The following is a 7,732-nucleotide window of genomic DNA, read 5'->3' as shown; positions in this document are numbered from 1 at the left end:
TTAATAAAATTTTCCTCAGTGGACAAAGTGCTTGGGTTTTAAATGTGCATTTATGAGTAACGACCCTTGTTAGAGATCTCAAAAGATCGGTTCATTGCAGTTGGTATCAGAGCCTATGTTAAAGGTTTTGTAGATTGACTTACGATGTAAATTTAGGATATGTGTCCTTTATCGTCATTTACGAATCATTCTTCCTCGCTAGGTATGTCTCTTATTAAGATGTCTAAAATTATATGTGCATGATCTTGCCTGTTTTCTTTAAAGGTAATATTAGACTGTTTTCTTGACTGAGAATTAAAAGAGTTTGACTGTGAATATTAGGAAATGCCACCATGCCAAAGTGCAAGAAGAGGTGGTCGAGGAGGAAGAATTGGTAGAAGGGGTGGACGTCACCCATTCGTTGAAGATGTTTCTGAGAATGAAGGACAAATATCAGTACACCCACCCCCCGACGCACCTATCACCCAGGCTGATCTTGCTACAATGACAATCCAGTTGGAAGAGATATTCAAGAGTATAGTAGAAGTGATGTTAGCCCAGCAGGCACCACCTCAGGAGGTTCCTGCTCCCTAAGGCCCCGTTCCACAGCAGAATTTGCAGAACTTATTTGCAGAAGGAAAGCATTTGAGGGATTTTAGAAAGTATAATCCCCAAACATTTAATAAGTCACTAAAAAACCCTACCAAAGCAGATTTGTGGTTTTCTTCTATAGAGACGATTTTTTATTACATAAAGTGACCAGACGATCAAAAGGTATAATATGTTGTTTTCTTGCTCACTAATAATGCTACAATCTGGTGGCAGTCTGCTGAAAGGATGATAGATGTCGGGGCTAGATCGATAATATGGGAGTAGTCCAAGGAGCACTTCTACACAAAATATTTCTCTACTAGACTAAGGTATGCTAAGCAGCAAGAATTCTTAACTTGAAGTAAGGCCATATGACTGTTGAAGAGTACAATAGGGAATTTGATAGGTTGTCCCGCTTTGCTCCTGAATTAGTCGCCTCAGAGGTTAAAAGAGCAGAAATATTTCTCTAGAGCTTAAAGAGTGAGATACGTGATTTTGTGCGAGCCTTCAAACCGGCCACCCATACAGACGCACTTTGTTTAACTGTAGAGATGGGCACGCAGTCAGAGGGTGAACGCCTAAAGTCACAAGAGTTAGGTCCTTCCTCGAGACAGAAGAGAAGGCTGGAAAAAAAGGCATCGAGTCCCCAAAGAAGAGCTCGAGTTCGGTTGAATCATTACGGCAATACCAGCAGCTAATCTCTGGGTCATGAGGGTCTGGAGAGAGAATCTCTTATATAAAACGTGCAAAAAGTTTCATGTGAGGTGTTGTCTGGTTGGCACGAGGATATATTATAAATGCAAGCAGGAGGGGTATGTGGCAGATAGATGGCCTAATGGTCCTACGGGAGGTAGTCAGAATCAGTCGTCGAATACCAGTATAATACAAACAAGCAGCAATAACATGATCGGGTCTTCACCACTAATCGACAAGAGGTCGAAAAATCAGGCACCGTGGTGACAGGTACGCTTCTAATATTGGGGCACTATGCATTGGTATTATTTAATTCTAGCTCATCTCATTCGTTCATATCATTGTTGTTTATGAAGCATGCTATGTTAGGACTAGAGCCTTTGTTGTATGTTTTATCAGTTTCTACTTCATCTGTAGAAATTATGTTGCCAAATGAACAGATGAAAGCATGTCAAATTGAGATAGTAAACCATACACTAGATGTGACTTTAAAAGTTTTGGACATGCGTAATTTTGATGTGATACTGGCCATGAACTGGTTGGCTGCTAACAATGCCAGTATAGACTACTCTCACAAGGAGGTGATATTCAACCCTTCTATGGAAGCTAGCTTTAAGTTCAAAGGGATTGGGACTGTGGTCTTGCCCAAGGTAATCTATGCCTGAAGGCCAATAAGTTGTTTAACCAAGGTACCTGGAGTATCTTGGCCCGTGTGGTTGATACCAAGAAAACGAAGGTGGCCTTGACATCGAAACCAATTAAGAGAGAATTCCCGGATGTGTTTCCTAAGGAGCTTCCAGGTTTGCCATCGCACGGGGAAATTGATTTTACGATCGAGTTAGAGCCATGCACCATTTCTATCTCTAAAGCTCTGTATAAAATGGCTCCAACAGATGAAGGAATGATAAAACATGCAATGGAAGACTTCAGAATCAATAAGCACTTAAACTACATTTAGTTTAAGTTATAAGCTTGTTGTTCATATGATATTCAGAAAAGGGTTTGTAACACATATTACCTTTGAAGAATTCCTTCACAAATTCAACTGAAATCCACCAAGATAGAGCTTGAAACTTCAAAAAGACTACCACTGAAATGTTCTCTACTATGCTCAAGCTGGAACGTGTGGTGGAAACAATTAAATCGAGTTGAATTAATGAAGAACAAATGAGGGATGTGTAGGGTTTTCATATTTCTACTTCAGCAAGTAAAACTCAAAATGCTTTATTGATCTTCATGCATGGAGATACTATATATGGAAAGAACTCATGCAATTATACAGGGTTGCATGAAAGCCAGCTCCAGCTTGAAGATCATCACAAAAAAGAAATTGATTTTGGTGACAATCTATCATATTTGTTAGTGGGTTTTTCCAAAAAATTGGAAAAACCTATTAACTTAAAAATGATTTCATTTTTTTTATTTGAATTAGTTTTACAAAATTAATTCAAAAAATAATTAATTTAAATAAAACTAATTTTAAATAATTTTTAATTAAACCTTTTAATTAAAATAATATTAATTTAATGTCTAAATATTAAATTAATAAAATATCAATTTCACCAATAAATCAATTTTATATTTAAATCATAATTTAAAAATTTATTTTCCAAGTTCGTTTAGTTTCGATTAAACTAAACGTTTTTAATTGTATTATATACAATCAATCGAAAACCCTAAAAATGATTTTAAACATTTCAAATTCATAACCCTAATTTTATATGTCAATACTCAATTTTTAATTCAAATTCTAATGAAGTAGTAAAGGGACCTAATGGATCTACAGATCATAAGCTCCAACGATCTGTAATTAATTCGTTAAAACTCTTTAATCGAATTAATTACTATTCGTTAACTATCAAGACATACCACTATAGCTCGATAGTTGCACTCTCCCCACTATAGATATAATTATGTCCATATAAACCATAATCAGTAAGTCGATCCTTCACAGGTTGTTCATAATTACAGTTGGATCAAAATTATCGTTTTACTTCTGTAAATACATCTTGTTCCTTAAGTTTCCACTGACCCTCCAATGAAAAATTTGATTCATAATACTACTTATAAATCATGTCCCTCTCTAGGTAACTTAGCATAACTCATCACTGATCGAACCATGTCTAACAAGGTTCGATTTCTCCTTTCTGCAACACCAATTTGTTGTGGTGTTCCAGGTGCTGTGAGTTGGGATTGAATTCCATGATCTACTAGTTAGTTCTGGAATTGTAAATCCATATACTCTCTACCTCGATCAGATCGAAGTGTTTTAATTCTTTTACTTAATAAATTTTCTGTCTCGGTCTTAACTTCTTTGCACTTTTCAAGAGTTTTAGATTTGTGACTGATTAAGTAAACGTGGCAATATCTCGAGTAATCATCAATAAAACTAACAAAATACTAACAGCCTCCTCGTGCTTTTACAGTTATCGGACCACATAGGTCTAAATGTATAAGTTCGAGAGACTCTTTGACATGAAAACCTTTGTCAGAAAAAGATCTTTTTGTCATTTTTCCTTCAAGACGTGATTCACATGGAGGTAAAGAACTATCTTCTAACTGACTTAAATGACCATTTTTAACTATTCTCTCAATCCTATTGAGATTAATGTGACCAAGTCTGAGGTGTTAAAGATAGGCATTAGGAGAAATTTTTCTTCTTTTATTTTAAGTCTCAGCCGTTTTAAACATCTCTATATTTAGAATGTCCTTTGCTTCAGTTGGTTTTAATATGTACAAGTTATTTTCGAGTCTTGCAGAACAAATATGAACACCTCTTGAAAAAAAAAACACTTTATTATATTCAAAAGATATTCTGTACATATTTTCTAGCAGACAGGAAATGAAGATTAACTTGAAATGTTCAAATTGACAAGAGGAAGTTCAATTATATATGATATAATTGGGCTGGTTAATTATATATGATATAATTGGTTAAATGTATGAGATACATTATTTTGGAGGAAATTAGATATAAATATGATTTATATCAAGTAGAGGAGAAATTACTATAGTAGATATGTGATATCAAACTATAGGATAAGAATATATTATGATTATATTTATTAATTATTTAATTGATTGATTATATGATAATCGGCCTAAAATTTCTCTTGGACGTGCATTAGTGGGAGTAGTCGCTTCAGTTATGTAAACAAAGATTAAAATGAAAATTTGTTTCATTTTGAAAAAGTTCGAAAAAAATTGGCATCGGTGTAGAAACGTAAACGATCGCATAGTCGAGAGCCTATACGATAGTCGCTCAGCGCCTAAACAATCGCACACCTCCCGCCTAAACGATCGCACGCTAGTTTCTAAACGATCGCTTAGCTTTCCTGAACGATCGCATAGTGTGCCGTATTTTCTAAATGATCGTCCACCTTTTACTAAACGATCGCTTAGTAAAACCTACTCGGTCGTGTAGCTTCTTCTAAACGATAAGCATTTACCTATACGATAGCTCATTTTTTCTCCCACTTACTTATAGTCTACACGATTAGTTCTTTCTCCAACCTCTACCAAACTCACCAAAGACCACACTTTGGATTCTCACTCTGAGAATACCAAGGGCTCCATTTTGGTGGTTTCGTCCTCGCTGTTGTTCACTTGTTCGTGATAGTTTGTGCTACTGTAGACGACTTGTTTGCTGGGTGATAGAGATCACGCAGAGGTCTTCCGCTGCATCAGAGTTCATCACTTGAAGAGGGTCTTTAACTGGTATGAGAACTCTTTCCCTTCGTATTTTTATTTTTTGAAGAATGCCTTTAATTAGTGTTATTTTGCATAACTGTATGTTAGAATTTATGTGTTGGATTTCGGTCACGATGAAATCAGAAAGATCTGAATGCACTCATGGAAGCTCTTCGTTAAGAGATCCTTCAATTGGTATCAGAGGCAAGTTATAATATTCTAATTTCATTGTTTCAACGAATTACATATACATTCTTGGTGGGTACATGTCTGCTCTGGTTAATTGTTAAATTGTTGTGGATGTACGAATTAATGGATGTTTTCGTGGATGTTAGCTCGGTTTGATTTAATTCTTTTGCATTTGCAGTTGTTTGTAAAGGCCCCTGCGTTTTTGGGCATTAATAATCGTTATCAAGTCTGTAATTCAAAGTCTGTTTGAGTCTTGAGTCGTTCGTGAAGAAGATCGAAGCAAGCGTTGCAGTTCTTCGGAAGGGAACGATCAAGGGTTGATCGCGTTGTGTAGACGATGGGGTAAGCGATCGTTGAGTATCGAGTCGTGTAAACGATGGGATGTTTGTATATTGTTTAACGTGCACGTGTACTAGACGATCGTTTAGGTCAACAAGTTTCATCACTTAGTAACTGACTAAACGATCGCTTAGTAATGCAAGGTAAATCGTTTACCTGTTGCTGTGTTAAGCGATCGTGTAGACGATCAGGCTTCGCAGCCTCGTAGTCGTCTATACAATAGTTTAGTTTTTGTGTCTATCATTTAGTGCTCACTGGGTGATCGTCTACCTTCGACGTTTACTACACGATGAAGTCCTCCTAGTGGTTAAAGACCCGGTTCGCCTAAGAACCGGTTCGCTCGATGCAAAATGTAATAGATAGGGTTATTTCATTTCGGTTTTTGTAAAGGCTCATCATTGATCCTTTATTTATTACATGTGATGTATGGTTTTTATATGTCATATGGTATGCACATATAGTAAATCCCACCTTAGGTTATGCATTAATCATGCATCATCTCTCTATTGTAATTATTATAATTTAGAGAAGCATTATTTAATTATGTAAGAGCATGTTCATGCATCATATAATATAAGAGTTATATTTATGCATGCATAAAAAGCATTAACATGCATCATCTTTATATTATAATTGTTATAGTACAAGGGTGAATGATAGCATGTTTGCCTTGTTATTATGCGTTATATAAAAGTTATGTATAGTAATGACTGGACATTGCATGAAGCATAACACATAGGTTACTTTATAAATGTTATAAACACCTCGTTGTACGCAATGGTTTTAGTTGTTTCTTTTTAAAAGTTAAAGAGAAATTAGAACTAAAAGAAATAAGAAAGACATGCATGCTCACTTAGGTTTAATTCATGGTTTTAAAGTGTTTAAAACTTGGATCACATAGACCTAAGATCGTGGTTCTAATATGATTAGCAACCCTAAGACTTTAATCTTTTAATCAGTTTAATAGGATTAAATTGGCTAATAAAAGGTTAAAGTCTAGCAAATCTATCTATAAAGGACCTTTTGTCTAAGGTCGGTTCTGTCTAGGTTTGGGTATTTAATTTGACGAAAACGTAACACCCCTACCTAGGAACTTACCTGAAAAGGTGAATTAGATAGATTTGGAGCATGCATGCAAGTTAAAGACAGTCCATTAAAGTGTTTAAATTTGACTACTTAAACTTGTTCATATTTCATAGACAAACGTTGTTTCTGAGCGGGAATCAAAAAGACAACTTAGACTAAAATCAGTAGTCAGATTGTCTAGGTTAATGAACCTCTAAGTAAAACATTCAGTGGTAGGTACTTGGGGCATAAGATGCTTCACTTATACCTTTCACGTTTCTTCTAAATAGTCCACACCGTGAGATCTACCCTCAGCCTTGAGGCACCTTTGGCATGTCCCCCTAACGGATGGTGTTTGGGTAGGTCAATATCAAGGTGGATGAAGAGAGTGTTCATAGTATGTAGGAGCGGGAAGCGTGACAAAAGATCCCTCAGTCTCCCTCGTTGGGTTGAATAAAGTCATTGCGCATCGCCTCGAGGAACCGTGGGAGTGTCCCCCTAAAGGATGACAATTTTACGCATTTCTTTATTTGATCTCCTGTAAGAAGATAAGGTAACTTAGTCTCTTGTCCTAATCTGCTTCTTCCCTACGGTGGGCTCATTAGGGTGGGACTCTAGCACCAAAAGCGAGGGGTCACACTTACACGGAACAGTTAAAGGTTAACAGTTATGGACCGAAAAATGGTGGTTGCTAGGTTCAGATCCAAGAGTTGGTTCTGCCTAATGGTTGAAAATGTCTCATCCCAGCGAAGGGGCATCTGATCACCCCACCGGTGACGTTTGTTCTGCCTCACTAGGGCATCATTGCAAAATAGAAGTCTATAATTTAGGGTACTTGAAACTCTTTTTCAAAACCGATTGGTTTAAAAAGTGGTTTAGAAAAATCTAATAAAGTTTTGTTCGTATTTTCAGTAACAACTTTTTCAAAATGACAACAGCCACGTTGGCTTTGTTAAGTGCTAAAAACTTAACTGACGACAATTTCGCAATATGGAAACACATGATCACGACGATCCTTATTATCGAGGATCTCATATTCACTCTCAATGAGGCCTTTCCTCCTATTCCAGCTCCAAATGCTACTCGAAATGTTCGGGAGGCATACGAGCGATGGACAAGGTCGAATGAGAAGGCTCGAGCCTACATCTTGGCAAGTTTTTCTAAAGTCTTGGCCAAGAAATATGAG

At 36.5% G+C, this 7,732-nt stretch overlaps 1 pseudogene; it reads left to right on the top strand.

The window, feature by feature from the left end:
• The first annotated feature begins 324 nt into the window (after positions 1–324).
• On the top strand, positions 325–1,268 carry LOC150032107 (uncharacterized; annotated as a pseudogene).
• Positions 1,269–7,732: the final 6,464 nt, after the last annotated feature.

This window comes from Benincasa hispida, chromosome 12, assembly GCF_027475165.1.
Source record: "Benincasa hispida cultivar pf3 chromosome 12, pf3_genome.v1.1, whole genome shotgun sequence".
In the NCBI taxonomy this organism is placed as follows: Eukaryota; Viridiplantae; Streptophyta; class Magnoliopsida; order Cucurbitales; family Cucurbitaceae; genus Benincasa; species Benincasa hispida.
Note: the sequence above shows the minus strand (reverse complement) of the source record. Positions and strands in the feature narration are given on the sequence as shown.